Raw genomic sequence first — 17,494 nt, 5'->3', positions numbered from 1 at the left:
TCCTGTTTCTTTCCCTAGCCTTGGTGCTGGTGCCTCTCTCCTCCTCTCCCACCGGTGCTGCGAGAGAGGAGGGGCCGTGGAGGACACGCTGAGTATGCATAGTGGCGTGGAGCCTTGCTGGAAGAAGGTTGTTTCACACGGAGCACTGCCCTGAGGGGTGAGTTGAAGGCGAGTCAGCGAGGGTTGAGCCCCCTGCAGGTACTGTGTTTAAGATTACCTGTTTATTGGAGGAGGGGGGGTCAATTCTGGTCCCTAATCTGCTGCAGTGAACTTTTGGGGATAGCCAGAACTTAATACACATGGCTTAGATGTTAACAAAATACCCTCATGTCAGTGCAACCTATGGTGGTAAAGAAAAGGGGCCCTGATATACATAATGTTGGCTGAGCTAAGCCTTGGTCAAGGGAAATAAACCTAGGATCAAGGGACCGGTATAAAGAGGAATCTATCTGCTTTGCATCACCTGCATGTGCTAACTAACTCTTGCAAATATCTCCTTTTTTCTCCTGCATGATAACATCTGCTTCTGCTGAGTAAATCTTTAAAATCCTGTCGCCTACCTGGAGAAACATTTTTATGGGCTAAACCACCTCTGAAACAAGAGGGTAGAAGAGGGAAGAGAGAAGGGAAGGAGTGGGGAGTAAAAAGGAAAAGGAGGGAAAAAGGAGACTTTATAACTGAAAATAAGGGAAAAAACTTGAAAGTCTTATCAACAATTTTAGGGGTGCTTCTCTCTATTTTTTCTATAAAAGAATAAACTGCACTGCCTAAAGGAACAAATGTACAAAGCATTGACTCTTGAATCCTCCTAAGCTGAGAAGTATTAGGAAATGTCAGCATGTTGATTACTTTCTGTCTTTTATGTAAAAGATCCATTTAAAGCATAAGAATTGCTGGTTATAACAGACAACACTGTATTATAATGCATTAGGAATGAAGAAACAATGTATTACTTCTTAGCATTGGGCAATGGAAAAGGTTATATGCAGTTATAAACGTTTATATGTTATCACCCTTGCTAAAAGTTAAATAATTGTTATGCTTTTTTCTATCTTACTGTCTGTACTTATCAAGGCATATACTAAGCATTATAATATGGGAAATAATTTTATTCTGTGTCACCTTTCAGTTGATATCTAGACATAAGTTGCAAATAGCTCATAACTGGGCTACACAGAAAACCCCAAAATACTTGAAAATAGAGATATACTCAGCTGAACACTGGCTTGCAGGTAATGTAGGCGGGCATAAGAATACATTTCGACACTACTAATAATTTTGAGTATTGGCTTAAAGCTGGGGGTACCTTTTTACTATAAGGGTCTGATAAGTAAATCCACCCAGGAATCAGATATTCTAGTTGCCTTATATATAAAATAAAGCTTTAGCGATCGTTGGTTACTACTATAAGCTGAAAGAAATAGGGAATATCAGCAAAACGATTATCTTGGTCTCTTATGCAAAGACTACACTTAAGGCATAAGAAACACTTGCCTAGGAAAATAGCCACTCATGATAACATGTAGAAACAGATTACTCTAATATAGAAGGCTACAAGAAATAGTGCATGTTTGCCTAGTACCTAGTAATGGAGATGGCTATAAAAGTGTTATAACTTATGCATGTTACTAATCTTACTAAAAGATAAATAATCGCTCTCTATATCTATATTAATATCTGCATTAATTGATCACTGCAATATTGGAAAAGGTTTTGACTTTTCTCTTTCTGTGTCACTCTCTGACAAATCTATAGGTAGATATAACTAGCAAACAATTTATAGCTGGTATATATAGGGAACTATATCTTATTGCAGGAGAGAGGCTCAATTTTTTATATTTACCACAACAATAGCTACAGTTAATCTGGAAAGGTAAAACTACATACTGCATTTTTGGTAACTTCTTTGACTAGCAATCAACGCTTAGGATATCCCCCTAATCTAAGATGTAGCTGGTAACATATAGTGGGGTAGTCGAGAACTTATAATTTATTTGCTATAGCTCCTCCACCCAGTCAAAAGACAATTAAAAGGAGGCTGTTTATTGTTAACTGACCCCCCCCCACCCCCCTTCCCTCCCTGGGAAATCTATCTGAAACAACCCAATAAAAGAAAAAGAGCAGGGTAGAGAAACGGAGTCTGGAAAATAAATTTTTGTGCGGGTCTCTACCGTGGAGTTAGTTATTGGGTTGCCCCACACATAAAAAAACATAGTTACGATCAAAACTCAAATTTAGCAATTTAGTTAGACTTAACGATACACCAAGCAAAATATAAATCCTCTCCCTGAAGCTATAAAAATATCTAATTGTGGAGAAACTTTGCAGGGGATCGAATCTTGGCGCAAGCACATAGAACACTTTTGTCCCTTTTCACCCCCCCCTTTTTTTTTTTTTCCCGGCTCTCCTCCTCCATTCACAGACATCTCACTTTCACCCCCATCCTCACAACTTTCCTTGTCACATATTTTTGCACATTAAGGGGGAAATTTTTTTTTTCCCCTCCTAATTGTTTTCGACTTTACACCATTAATTTATGGATACATTTCTTCACATACACACTAAAACTCTTCACCCACCATGGCGGCTAAGCACAGAGATAGAAAAAACAAAAGCACAGTAGAAACCCAGATGGACACTCACTTTAGTCACACCAATCCTCCACACGATAAAGAGAGTACCAGGACACTCAATCACTTGTAGCTCGCATAACAGAAGAGCTCGCACCGAGATTTGACTCTATGAAATTTGAGATTAAACAAGATATTATCTCCCTAACTAACGAAATTAGACAAATTTTCTAACAGACTCCAGGAGGCCGAACAAAGAGTCTCAGACCTGGAAGATAATAGTATAATTCACAGCTCTAAGCTAAAAACGATAGATACAACCTTACTCAAAAATGCAAGCCAAAATAGAGGACCTAGAGAATTGTTCCAGAGGAACAACATAAGAATAATTGGGGTCCCCGAGGGGAAACAATTTGAGGACCTTGAAAATTTATATCTGTCACCTTAGTTCAACTACTAGGCTTGCCCTCCTCGCACCCCCCAATAATTGTAGAAAGGGCACATAGATTGGGGCGACAGACAGAGGAGGGGAGGGGGAGAATAAGACCGAGACCAATAATAGCAAAACTATTGAATTTCCAGGATAAAACTATTCTTTTTCAATACTATCGGAAAAATCAGCCTATTCTATTAGAATCTTCTAATATTTACTTATTCAAGATTTCTCCGCAGAAATAGCAGGGAAAAGGAAAGAACTATCATACATTTGCACAAAACTTATTAAAGGGGGGACACCGCGCCACAATAATTTATCCGGCTAAACTTAAGATTACAATTATGGTGAAACACACTTCTTTGAATCCGCCAAAGAAGCGGAAAAATATTACAGTGGAGATAGAGCAACAGGAAGGTAGGGGATAGAATTTGTAATAACCTTAGGTCCAGCACCTTAGACAGTATTAGCTGACACAGGATGCTAAATGAATTGGTAAAATGAAGGTCTTTATTTGGGAAAACCCTGTGAGTCTCGGTAAATCGGGACGCAGGGCAATGGGGGGTGGGAATGGGATGGGTCTCTCTGACTGCAGAAAAACTCTTTTAAATTATTATTATTATTTTTTTATTTTTTATTTTTTTCTCTCCCTTTCTTTCTTTTTTTTTTTTTCTCCTTCTCCCTCCTCCTCCCTCCTCTTCTTCCTCTCCCTCTGGCCATATAAAAAGAAATAATGTTAGACAAATGTAAAATAACCTCTTGGAATGTGGGTGGTATTTCAACACCTATTAAAAGAAAGGCTATTCTTACCCAGCTACAAAAAGCACAAACGGATATAGGTTTTCTAAAGGAAACACATCTGAGTACAGAAGAATCTCTAAAATTAAAAACCTCTTGGGTAAAGGAAATCTTTTTTGCACCAAGCACGAGGAGGAAGGGGGGGTGGCTATAACTGATCGGGAAAAAAAATCAATTTCCAATGTCTCCACTCTGAGCTGATCCTGGGGGGAGATATGTGTTACTCAAGATTAAAATTGCCCAAAAGGTGTATACACTTTGCAATGTTATGGTCCCAATATTTTTGATCCCGAGTTCTGGGATACGCTCCAGTCCAAACTACTTCTTTATACTGCAGGGCATCTAATTGTTGGTGGAGATTTCAACATGGCACCAAAATGCCCAATAGATAGGCTTAGAAGCAATATCAAGCGGCTGAAACAAAAAAAAAAGATAATTTGGAAGCTAAGATGTTTAAAAAACTCAAACAGAATTTAGGTTTGCGCGATATCTGGAGATCCCAGAACCCAGATGTTCAAAACTATACATGCCTTTCGAAAGCTCATAAAACTTTATTACGGATTGATCTGTTTTTAATAGATGAACATATAGCAACATCCCAGGTCAAATCCGAAATTTCACAGATTACACTATCAGATCATGCCTCTATTTCTCTTGAATTCCAAAAGACGCATTTTCAACTTACCCCATCCCGATTCTCATTCCCTTATTTTTTGGCCTCTGATTTCAAATTCAAAGGATGGCACAAAAGCTAATTTCAAGAATATGCTCATTTTAATACAAATTATTTAGATCGTCCTGAAATATTCTGGGAGGCTGCGAAGGCAGTAATGCAAGGTGAAATAATAGCATATAGGAGTGGACTTTTGAAAAAAATAAGATTAAGAGAAAAGGAAGTAGGTACATTTTTGATAAACTCATATAACCAATTTTTACTGGATAAAACCCCCGAAAGCTGGGCTAAATATGTCCGCGCTAAGAATGAAAGGGATACATTTATACTACAGCAGGAGTCTCATAAGGAACTGAGAATTCAAGCTAAAATGTATAGGTATGGAAAAAAAACTGGTAGAATGTTGGCGAAGCTTGTGAAAAATGAGAAAAAGCAATCTGCTATAGAGCATCTTCAATACAAAGGGAAACAATTGCTAAGATCTGAAGACATCGCACAGGCACTATCTGAATACTTTCAGGAAGTATATGCATGTAGGACATATGACGCAAAAAACTCTACTGAGTTCTGGAGCAAAATTACTCCTCCCACTCTGTCACCAGATAGTGCTGATGTCTTAAACTCCCCTATTACTATAGAGCATATTGAGAAAGTGATCTCTAATCTATCTTCCAATAAAGCAGCGGGTCCTGACGGACTTCCAAGTGAGTTTTACAAAATATTATTCTTAGAAAGTGCCCCCTACTTATGTACTCTTTTTAACAATTTCTTTATAAATGCTAAACCTGTTCCGCCCTCCTTTTGTTCATCATTTACGACTCTAATACTCAAAAGTGGCAAAGATCCTATATGCAAAGAATCATATAGGCCAGTAGCTCTTCTTAATTCTGATTACAAAATTCTAACAACAGTCTTAGCATCTAGATTGCAGGGGGTACTTGGAAAAATTATTCATACTGATCAGGCAGGATTTCTTAACAAACGCAATTCCTCCGCAAAAATAAGAGAACTCTTGGTTGTAATGGAACATTTTTTGAATCTGACAGACTCAGAGGATGGAGAAGGGGACACTCCTGATTCCGTTATTTTATCTATTGACGCTGAAAAAGCCTTCGATTCCATCCTCTATGAGCATATAATAACTTCACTGACACATTTTGGCATTGGAGGTAATTTCTCCAATTTTGTAGAGAATTTATATAGCCAATCTTCTACAAGATTAATAGTGAATGGCAATCTCTCTCCTACTATATGCTTAGGCAGGGGAAACACGTCAGGGTGCCCCCTCTCCCCACTCCTCTTTGACATTGCCATAGAACCTCTGGCTATCTTGATAAGGCAATCCCTTGAGGGCATAAGAATACATAAATATGAGATAAAAGTTGGATTATATGCAGATGACCTACTTATATATTTGGCTAATACAAAAGTTAACATTCCCAAGTTGATCCAGATAATGGACCATTTTGGATCCTTCTCTGGATATAAAGTTAATAAGTCAAAGTCGGAAATTTTCTGGCTTAGGAAGAACCTTACTTCCCTCTCAATATACCTTTTCGAGAAGTTACGGACTCTTTAAGTATCTGGGGATCCATATTCCGGCCAAATTTCCGGACCTTTATAACTTTAATATCCCACCGGTACTCAACCATATTAAAGAAAAACTTAAAATATGGCAAAACCTACCTATATCTATCTCTGGACACATTGCATTATTTAAAATGGTTCTCCTTCCTAAGTTGCTATATGTTCTCCAAAATACTTAGTTAATTTTGTACGAAAAGGATATCCGCTCCGTTAATAGCTCACTTATACGGTTTCTCTGGCAGGAGAAAAGGTCTAAAATTTCCCTGGCTAAACTTTCAGTGCCAAAGGAGTATGGGGGACTGGCTCTGCCAGATTTAAGGCATTATAATCTTTGCTTTCTTGCTCGGATAGCAATTGATTGGATCCTAGTCAATAATTACATTCTGAATAATGAGCTTGAAACCAATGTTTGCGCCCCATATCTCCCATCAGCACTAATACACCTGCTACCCAAGGAAATGCCGACAGAAACTAAGAAAATGAAAACAATTTTCAATCCACTTAAGGCATGGCATAAAATCGCCACTCTACTTTCAATTAACGTTAGAGCTTCTTATTATATACCTTTTTTAGGAAATCCTAAATTTGTAGCAGGCCTAAATTCTCCTGTTTTTAAGGGTTGGCATAATGCCGGCCTGAGTAAAGCTTGTCAGCTGCTGGATAGAGATAGGGGATGCATCAAAACGTTCCAGGAACTAAAAACAGAATTTAATTTATCTAATATAGATTTTTTTGCCTATCTACAGGCAAGACACTTTGTCCTGGAATTAACCAAAGAAAGAGGCTGGAACTGGGGATTGGGTAAACTAGAGAACTGGCTTGTTTTAGCCAGAAATGGGTACCTGTCAATTGCCTTCTGTTATCACCTTTTGGGCACCAACAAAGGTCTTCCAATCTTAGCCAAATTGGTAGCAGATTGGAATATATTAATACCTCAAAGTAATGTCGAGTCTAAGACGCTTCAAATATCAATGAATAAGGTTGCCCAAACTACACTCTCTTCCACTTGGCGTGAGTCACAGGTTAAGATTCTACATAGAGCTTATTTTACCCCTAGGAGAGGCCTCAGATGTGGCAACTTGGGTTTTAATGAATGTCCTAAGTGTTCTTTCTATGCAGCAGATTTAATGCACATGTTTTGGTCATGCCCAAAAATAAGGAACTTCTGGTTCAAACTAGAATACTGGTTAAAAAATGTATTAAAAATAGCTTTTGTGCCCCTATCATTTTTTCAGATAATATTCTGCGTAAATACAACCCTTGGTAAGTATAGCAATGAAAAAATAGTAATTTCCTCTATTCTTGCTGCTAGATATTTAATATGCAAAAAATGGAAAAGCAGAACTCTCCCAAGTATTACTGAAGTTAAGAACTGTATGAAAAAACAATGCATACTTGAGCAAAGGGATACAAACATAGATAACGAACAGGATATCAGGAAATTCTTTGATAAGTGGGAAACTTTTCTAAAGATATTTCCCACCACGGAAATAAATCTTATAATTTTTCCATTTCAAAATTCAGAAATAGTTTTACTAGGTAACTGGTAGGTACCTGGAGGGAGTGGAGGAAGGGGGAATGGATGAGAGGGGGGGTCCTCCCCCCTTATTCCTTTTTTTTTTTTTTTTTTTTTTTTTTTCATTCGGTTGTACGTTGTTGTTTGTTTTTTGGAATAAGTCAGAGGGAATTAAAAATAAAAAAAACAACAGAGTAAAGGTATAACACCAATAGAGGGGTTTCTTTTTTTTTCTTTTCACTTTGGTTTCTGCTGTTGTCCTATTGGAGTTAAATAGAGACTTGTGGGCTTTATATTTATTTTTATGCATCAATATGAACATTTATTGTGTAATGATGTGATGGAAAAGCCAATACTATTGTTTGTATATTGTATTTACACTGTTGGTGTATAAATAAAGATTTAAAAAAAAAAATTCATGCTCAATCTGAATCACAAAAGAAATTTTTTGGGTACAGTGTCCCTTTAATTAATTTTAGTATTAATATCTTGAAAATTGCAAGTAGCAGGTTATCAAAATAACGTCTGCAGAAGTAGTACACAACTGTGGTCATGTCCCCTTTAGTGCCACGCTATTTGTACCATAGTTAGTAGGAATTTAAATGACTGCTAATCTGAGGCTTATGAGGGCTTTTGTGAGGTCTAGCTTTTTGGTCATTATGTAGTTAATGGGCAGCATGGTGTTAAAAATGAAATTATATTCTTTTCAACATAGTGTGACTACGTGAATTTGTAAGTTAGAGTGACTAGTTATGAGGCATTACTATGCTGGTTGTTATAATATGTAATCTGGACACCGGCTTTAGTTAGAAAAGATTTGTGTTTTTAATACCTGATAATGTGTATAACATGTTGTGTCACTCATTTTGTTTTGTAATATATGCCTGCATGTTCTGATATTATGACTTTATGATTGCACGCATCTTTTGCACTACCTAGTTTTGTCCCTGTCGGCTCTCCTTAACTCCGGGCGCGCATGCACAGTTGCGTTACACGGACGCTGGGGGCTCTGACGTTGATGTCTCACAGTGGAGGTAAGGTGTTATAAATTATGAGGTTTATGTGATACACTGCAAGTGGTCTGAGGACGGGGGAGACCCCGAAAACGTTTACATTAACGAATAAATGAAGTTAAAAAACAGAGAGTGCCTTCTTTGCTATGTTTAATATATATATATATATATATATATATATATTTATATATATAAAAATATATATATACTTTTAACTTGTAATACGTGGCTACTCGAAGCACAGAAACAGCTTGCTTCTAGCGGAGTTAAAGGAACAGTCTACTCCATAATTTTTATAGTTTAAAAAGATAGAAAATCCCTTCATTACCCATTCCCCAGTTTTGCATGGCCAACACTGTTATATTAACACTCTTTTTCCCTCTAAGATTTCCTTGTATCTAAGCCTCTGCCGGCTGCCACCTTATTTCAGTTAATTTGACAGACTTGCATTTTAGCCAATCAGCCTTGGCTCATAGGTAACTCCACAGGAGTGAGCACACTATTATCAATATAGCACACAAGAACTAGCACTTTTTGTGAAAAACTGTCAAAATGCACTCAGATAAGAGGCGGCCTTCAAGGTCTTAGAAATTAGCATATGAGCCTACCTAGATTAAGCTTTCAACAAAGAATAGCAAGAACAAAGCAAATTTGATGATAAAAATAAATTGGAAAGTTGTTTAAAATTGCATGTCCTATCTGAATCATGAAAGTTTAATTTTGCCTTGACTGTCCCTTTAACGCACAAGTGGGAGCGATAACTAGCACTCCACTGGTAATCTAGCCCTTAATGAAACTGCTGTGAAATAGAAGGAAAGACATTTTTTTTAGCTAGAATAGTTCAATATGGGAAAAATATGTGGAGAATTAATGTCTGACAGAAGAAAGGTAGATTGGTAACCTCATAATAAAGAAGTGCAATTACAAAGTGTCCTAAAGGAGTCAATGCATATTTACAAATTATATTCTAATTGTAGAAAAAGAAGTCAGCTTCATTACCTTAAGTAGCAAAAGCTTTTCATGTAGCATTGCCTTAGCATGCAGACAGCAGTGTTGTTCAATTGCTGCAAATTAAAAAGAGAATAGTTTTATGGTTAGTACAGTTTATGTTATTCGCTCAGCTGAGGCTCAGGCAAAATATTCACATATTATATATCTAAGTAGTTGCAGATTGTTTTACATTTTACTCTTTTTTATGCTTGCTTTTTAAATTCCAAAATTATTGTGATTTTGGGAAACACATTTAATTTGTGAGCCTGGAAATATTTCTGATTGTGGTTAATTACTGTTGAAGATACACACTGATTGAAATCTGCTCACTGACAACCATGCTTAATTATGCTAAGCGGGTTCTTGATTTTAGCTGTTCTAAGGATTTGTTATGAACTAAAATTTGAAATATGATTAATCACATATCTGGAGAGAAATGTTATAGTGGTTAATTATAGGAACCATTAACCATCTATAACCCCATTACAACCTGTGAAAATCCCAGTTCTGGGGCCCCGATATTCAAAGCATTGACACACCGTTGATAAACTGCCTCATTGGTCTCATTGGCTTCACAGTCCGACAGTCTGTTGAGCAATGCCGGCAAATGGTGATGTCTCTCCCATAGAAGTCAATGGGAGAGTGACATCATCACCTACATTGCCGACCTTGCCACTTGTCAGTATATTGCTACGGCCACGGCGGGCCCTATTTGAAGTGTGTCTACATGGTGCAGACAATGTGCTCACTGAAACTAAAAATAGTTTCCTTGTAGGCACACTCCAAATATTGCCATGGGGACCTAAGTTAATTACACCTACACTAACTACCTCAGGTGATGTATTCTCTACAGCTGATAGCTGTAGAGACAAACATGGCTGCTACCCTCCATGCAAACTGCACTTCACTGATTCGAACATATCAATCTTGTGTTGATGTGTCTGAATCAAAGTGCAGGCTACTACCATTAGCACGGGTTGCTAACAGAGTCATGCCTAAGCTACACTACTGCTGCTCCACCTCACTACCTCCCACCGAACGCTTACACCTAAGTCACAGCTAACCTACACTACCCCTGCATCTCCCCAGCTAACTCCCCCTGACCCCCTACACTTATGTCACGCCTAACCTACACACCCCCAGCATCTCCAGCTAAGTCCCTAATGCTGCCTACACTTATGTAATGTCTAACCTACACTCCCCTGGAAAGTCCCAGCTATCTGCCTACTGTCAGAAAAATACCTCACTATAATAAACTATACTAAATAATAAAGCCTCCCATTATAACTATGAAGCTGTTTTGTTAAAATTATAATCAATGTTTTAAAAAAATGTTTTACAGAGATGCGCTAAAATGCTGAAGGCTGACCTCCGGAGGGCCTGCAACACCTCGCTGGCCTAGTAATGCCCCTGGTACTTAGCACCAGACCAGAATTGAGCCCTGGTTTGCTGCTTCTTAAAAGGGAAGCCAATTGAGCAGAGTGCAGGGGATCAAGTCACCCCTTAGTATGTTGTTGGCAATTTCACAAGGCACCTAGGGATATCACTTGTTTAGGGGTGCTACCTTCTGGGAGGAATGGAAGTGGGACTCAATTCTTGTCCGGTTCCAGGAGCCCAGCTAGGCCAGCAAGGTTTTGCCGGCTCTCTGGTGTTTACTACATCTCCTTTACAAAATATGCATTGTCTTGTACAATGTAGATTATTTGAAGTATTGTAGATATCTTAAAAAGGTATTTAAGGGTTGCTAGCTATTATTTCAAACATAAACATATATTTGAATTATATGTTTATGTTTAAAATAATAGAAAGCATCATTAAATACACTTTAGTCTATAGATATATACAATGCTTTAAACAATATACATGGAACATGACTATGCCTATCATTTCAACTTTGACCATCAAAATTGTCATAACCCAAAACTAAAGCTATGGTCCTACACATGAATATTTAATATTTAAAATGATGCATTGTTATGTATAATGCATATTGTTTAAATATTTGCACAAACAACTTGTAAATTAATGTTACTTGTGGTGTTTATTATTTGTTATTAAAGACAGTATAAGTCACATTATAGTTCAACATAACTGCATGTCTGTTATGTAAAAATATAATTTAATGCTACTTACTACTATAACACAACAAGCTAACATAAATACATTTTAATGTATATGCAATACTTAAACCATGATGCAAGGCTTAACTACAATTTTTTATATAAAATGCATGGTCATGTATAATGCATATTAGTTTAAATACTGGATATGTAAATTAAAATGTAGGTATTCTTGCTTGATGCATTTACTATTTAAAAAATAAATATATTTCTAAAATATATATTTATGTTATAAAAGACAGTTGTATTATAATTATAGTATTACATAACTGCATACCTGTTATGTAATGAAACAATTGTAATACTAATGCCTTTTGTAACATAAATATACATTTTAAAATACATATTTATGTTTACAATAATAAACAGAAGAAAAATAAATACATATTAGTTTATATACAACAGTTAAAAGAATATTGATCATACATAAGAATGCATAATATTTTAAAAATTGTACATAAATGCACTATTAACCCCTAAACTTCCCTAACCTAATCAACCCCAATACATGTATGGGGGGTGGCTAGGAGATTAAGCCCTAATAAATGGTAACCATCAATAATCACCTAATCAACCCCCATAAAGGTATGGAAGTGGTTAGGAGATTATGGCCTAATAAATGGTAACCATAACCATCAATAATCACCTAATCAACCCCCATGCAGATATGGTGCCTAATAAATACTAACTATCAATAATCACGTAATAAACCCCCTACAGGTATAGGGGGTGGTTAGGAGATTAAGGCCTAATAAATACTAACCATCAATAATCACATAATCAATCCCCATACCAGGAACCGGGATGAAGAGGGCACAGACGTGGATGAAAATTGGAGTGGAGGTGGTGGAAGAGGCCACTGAACTCCGCCTCCACCAACACGGAGATTTGCCCCTGGCACCAGGAACCTGGATGCCGAGGGACCAATATCGGATCAAGGAGAGCCAGATTTCCATATGGTAAGTACATCTTTTGGGGTCAATTACAGGTTTTTTGTGTGGTGTTTTTTTTTTATTTTTAAGCATAGGTTTTTGTTATTTTTACTTTTCTTTTCTAGGATAGTTTTTTAGGTAGATTTTGTTATTTTAGGGGGTGGGGGTTAATTGAATTTTAGAGGGGGGTTTTGTAATTGTGTTTTAAATGTAAAAGAACTGTTTATTATTTTTTATAACATATATATTTTTTATTATAACAGATATTTTTTAATTATAATTTAGGGGGTTTAGTTTAGACGGGGTTTAGGTGTTAGATAGAGTAGGGTTTGATTGCTTTTGGGGTTGTGGAGGTTTAGGTTTAATTTTTATTTTTTGTAACTTAGATTTTTTTACTGTAACTTAAGGGGTTTAGTTTAGAGCAGGGTTAGGAATTTGGCTAGTTTGTATTTGGGGTATGTGGTGGTATAGGAGTTAATATTTAGTACTTGGAGTGGTTATGTGGCAGTATAGTGGTTAATAGTTTAGTACTTGCGATGGGTATGTGAAGGTATAGTGTTTAATAGTTTAGTACTTGTGGTTGGTATGTGGAAGTTTAGGGGTTAATAGGGTAGGTACTTGCTGTGGGTATGTGGTGGTTTAGATGTTTATTAGTGTAGTGTTAGTTTGTGACTGTGTGGTATTTCGGTTTAGGGGTATTAGGATTAGTTTTTAGGCACAGCAGTTATATTGCAAATTATCTTTTACTGTACATCACCAATATGGGCTGAGTGTTATCTATAGCCAGCATCACGACCAATGACATATATAGTAATTGTCTCTCTGTGTCGAGAGCTTGGAATATTTCAACAGGCTTGCTCGACATAGTGGCGGATCCTTTATAATAATTCACTGCCTCGTAGCACTTTTGATCATCGGGGCCTGAGTGACGTGCATAGCTTTCATCTTAGGGCCTTCTTCATCTTAAGTACCCTCTTGTTCAGTCTTACCCCCTGCTCTCTCACAACCAATCACCTGAGAGCAAGGATTGTCAATCATCCTGGTCAGATCAGTCCAGAGTTATTTTAACCCACCACCTCTAAGGATAGAAACACTACAAGAGCTCTGAAGCTGCATCTGTATTCAGATTCAAAGTAATTCCAGTTTATTTAATTACTGGCAATAACTCATGTGTTACTAGCTGTTGGAGTACTTTCATTAGGTGTTAATACTTTTTATATATTGCAATTTTATAATGGTATTCAAGTCCATCATAGAACACTTTTAGAGAAGCCTTTAATTGAATTTTCAGACTTTTCTAATTAAACAGGTTTTATCTCTGAAAACATTTGAAAGATTTTTTTTTTTTTTTTTTAAATTGTATGCTTTATCTGAATAATGAAAATTTTATTTTGACTCCCATATCCCTTTAAGTTTTTTTCTGCATGCTCAATTTACATGTTTATAAATATTACCATGGTTTCATAGGGAGAAAAGGTCAACTAAGATATTTGTATAAACTTAAATAATAACATTAGAATCTTCATTTAAGATTGCAATGCAATGTTTGGACATTTAAATGAAAACTGTGTTCAAACATATTGGGCTAGATTACAAGTGGAGCACTAAATTATTGCGTTCCCACAAATGGGTAAATTTGCCAGTTTGCGGAAGCGCAATAATTAACCAGCCATTACAAGTGGTTAATTTTCTTAAAGTGTCCCAAATGCCCTCAAAATAGAGGACATTATAGTTTTTTATTAAAACAAATTCTAGCATTTTTTTAATGAAACAAAACTGCACTAGGCTGTTTTGGGGCTTTACAGTTGGCGGGAGTGGGGTGTTAGAAAAAAAAATGTCAGTGAAAAGTGCCTATACATAAGGGAACTGCGTGTTTTCATAGACCGCAATGTAAATATATATGTATATGCACATATACATATATATTTATGTGTTAATATGTCAGGCTATGACTATGGTGGTTCGCCGAAATGCGTAAGCTGGTGGTGCTACACTCATCTGTTTTATGCTGTATATCTATCTGGAATTTTTAAAGATTGAAGAATAAAAGTAATTTTTTTATGAGAGCATAGCCTTTCTTTGCATTTCTTATACACACATATTAACATATAAATATATATGTATATATTCATATACATAAATTTAAAAATGCAGCCCATCGCTGCGATACTTACTCCCTTTGCTGCGTGAGATTCTGATACCATCGATGAGCCTATGGTAGCATGCTCTTGTGAGCACAATGCTTCCTAGCAATGTGAACGCAATGTGAACGCAAGCTCACATTCACATTGTGATTTACTTGAAATACCAGTGCACATTTTCATGCGCTGGTATCATGCGCCCATTGTCAATAAATAATACAGTGCAGGATCCTCCTTGGGTTTCCATCTAGAAACATATATATGGATGGCCGATAAGAACCATAGGTTCATCAAGTCGTCCCATATTCCATATTCATAGAAAAGCAAAGCATGACCTCATCACTGGTGATGCTGATTGACTATTGATTTTTTTTTTTACTTGCAATTGGTCAGCAGCTGAAGTATAACTGTTCACAGAGCACTTACTCTGGTGAGCTGAAGAAATTTTGAGGTAAAATAACTTCCATTTTTACAAAAAGATGTTCAGGTGATATTTTCATGTCAGCTTTTTACAGTTATCCTGCATCACTTTCAAGTGATTTAGCATATGTGTATAATGTCCCTTTAATGAGTTGATAGGATAGCCTTATTAATATCCCTGGCATTCTTGAAGTTCATTCTATGGGGCATATGTATCAAGCTCCGAACGGAGCTTGATGCCCCGTGTTTCTGGCGAGCCTGCAGGCTTGCCAGAAACAGCAGTTATGAAGCAGCGGTCATAAAGACCGCTGCTCCATAACCTGTCCACCTGCTCTGAGCAGGCAGACAGACATCGCCGGAAATCAACCCGATCGGGTTGATTGACACCCCCCTGCTCAGGGGGCGGTGTTGCAGCAGCAGCTCTTGTTAGCTGCTGGTGCAATGATGAATACGGCAAGTGTATTGCTCGCCGTATTCAGCGAGGTCTGTCGGACCTGATCCTCACTGTCGGATCAGGTCCGTCAGACATTGATAACTAGAGGCCTATGAATTAACTACTTTTTATATTAATAAGTGCTTCCAGAAATTAATTCTAAAGTTAAAACCTTTTACTTGTCTTACTCCAAGCTGTATAGGCTCGAAAGCCTACTACCAATTAAGCATATTAGGTGATGTGCATCTCTGTAATGAGAAGGGGTGTGGTCTAATGACATCAACACCCTATATCAGGTGTGCATAATTATTAGGCAACTTCCTTTCCATTGGCAAAATGGGTCAAAAGAAGGACTTGACAGGCTCAGAAAAGTAAAAAATAGTGAGATATCTTGCAGAGGGATGCAGCACTCTTAAAATTGCAAAGCTTCTGAAGCGTAATCATCAAACAATCAAGCGTTTCATTCAAAATAGTCAAAAGGGTCGCAAGAAGCGTGTGGAAAAACCAAGGCACAAAATAACTGCCCATGAACTGAGAAAAGTCAAGCGTGCAGCTGCCAAGATGCCACTTGCCACCAGTTTGGCCATATTTCAGAGCTGCAACATCACTGGAGTGCCCAAAAGCACAAGGTGTGCAATACTCAGAGACATGGCCAAGTTAAGAAAGGCTGAAAGACGACCACCACTGAACAAGACACACAAGCTGAAACGTCAAGACTGGGCCAAGAAATATCTCAAGACTGATTTTTCTAAGGTTTTATGGACTGATGAAATGAGAGTGAGTCTTGATGGGCCAGATGGATGGGCCCGTGGCTGGATTGGTAAAGGGCAGAGAGCTCCAGTCCGACTCAGACGCCAGCAAGGTGGAGGTGGAGTACTGGTTTGGGCTGGTATCATCAAAGATGAGCTTGTGGCGCCTTTTCGGGTTGAGGATGGAGTCAAGCTCAAATCCCAGTCCTACTGCCAGTTTCTGGAAGACACCTTCTTCAAGCAGTGGTACAGGAAGAAGTCTGCATCCTTCAAGAAAAACATGATTTTCATGCAGGACAATGCTTCATCACACGCGTCCAAGTACTCCACAGCGTGGCTGGCAAGAAAGGGTATAAAAGAAGAAAATCTAATGACATGGCCTCCTTGTTCACCTGATCTGAACCCCATTGAGAACCTGTGGTCCATCATCAAATGTGAGATTTACAAGGAGGGAAAACAGTACACCTCTCTGAACAGTGTCTGGGAGGCTGTGGTTGCTGCTGCACGCAATGTTGATGGTGAACAGATCAAAACACTGAGAGAATCCATGGATGGCAGGCTTTTGAGTGTCCTTGCAAAGAAAGGTGGCTATATTGGTCACTGATTTGTTTTTGTTTTGTTTTTGAATGTCAGAAATGTATATTTGTGAATGCTGAGATGTTATATTGGTTTCACTGGTAAAAATAAATAATTGAAATGGGTATATATTTGTTTTTTGTTAAGTTGCCTAATAATTATGCACAGTAATAGTCACCTGCACACAGAGATATCCCCCTAAAATAGCTATAACTAAAAACAAACTAAAAACTACTTCCAAAACTATTCAGCTTTGATATTAATGAGTTTTTTGGGTTCATTGAGAACATGGTTGTTGTTCAATAATAAAATTAATCCTCAAAAATACAACTTGCCTAATAATTCTGCACTCCCTGTAGTTCTCCTTCCAAGAGTGATTTCCAAAATCATCATGGAACAGTCTTTTGTGTTGCTGGTGGCTCCAGCATGGCCACACAGGTTTTGGTATGCGGATCTGGTTTGGATGTCCAGTTACCCACCTTGGCCACTTCCGTTACGGCCGGACCTACTATCTCAAGGTCCGTTTTTCCGTTACGGCCGGAC

Source organism: Bombina bombina, chromosome 3, assembly GCF_027579735.1.
Source record: "Bombina bombina isolate aBomBom1 chromosome 3, aBomBom1.pri, whole genome shotgun sequence".
NCBI lineage: Eukaryota > Metazoa > Chordata > Amphibia > Anura > Bombinatoridae > Bombina > Bombina bombina.
This window is presented reverse-complemented; position numbering follows the sequence as displayed.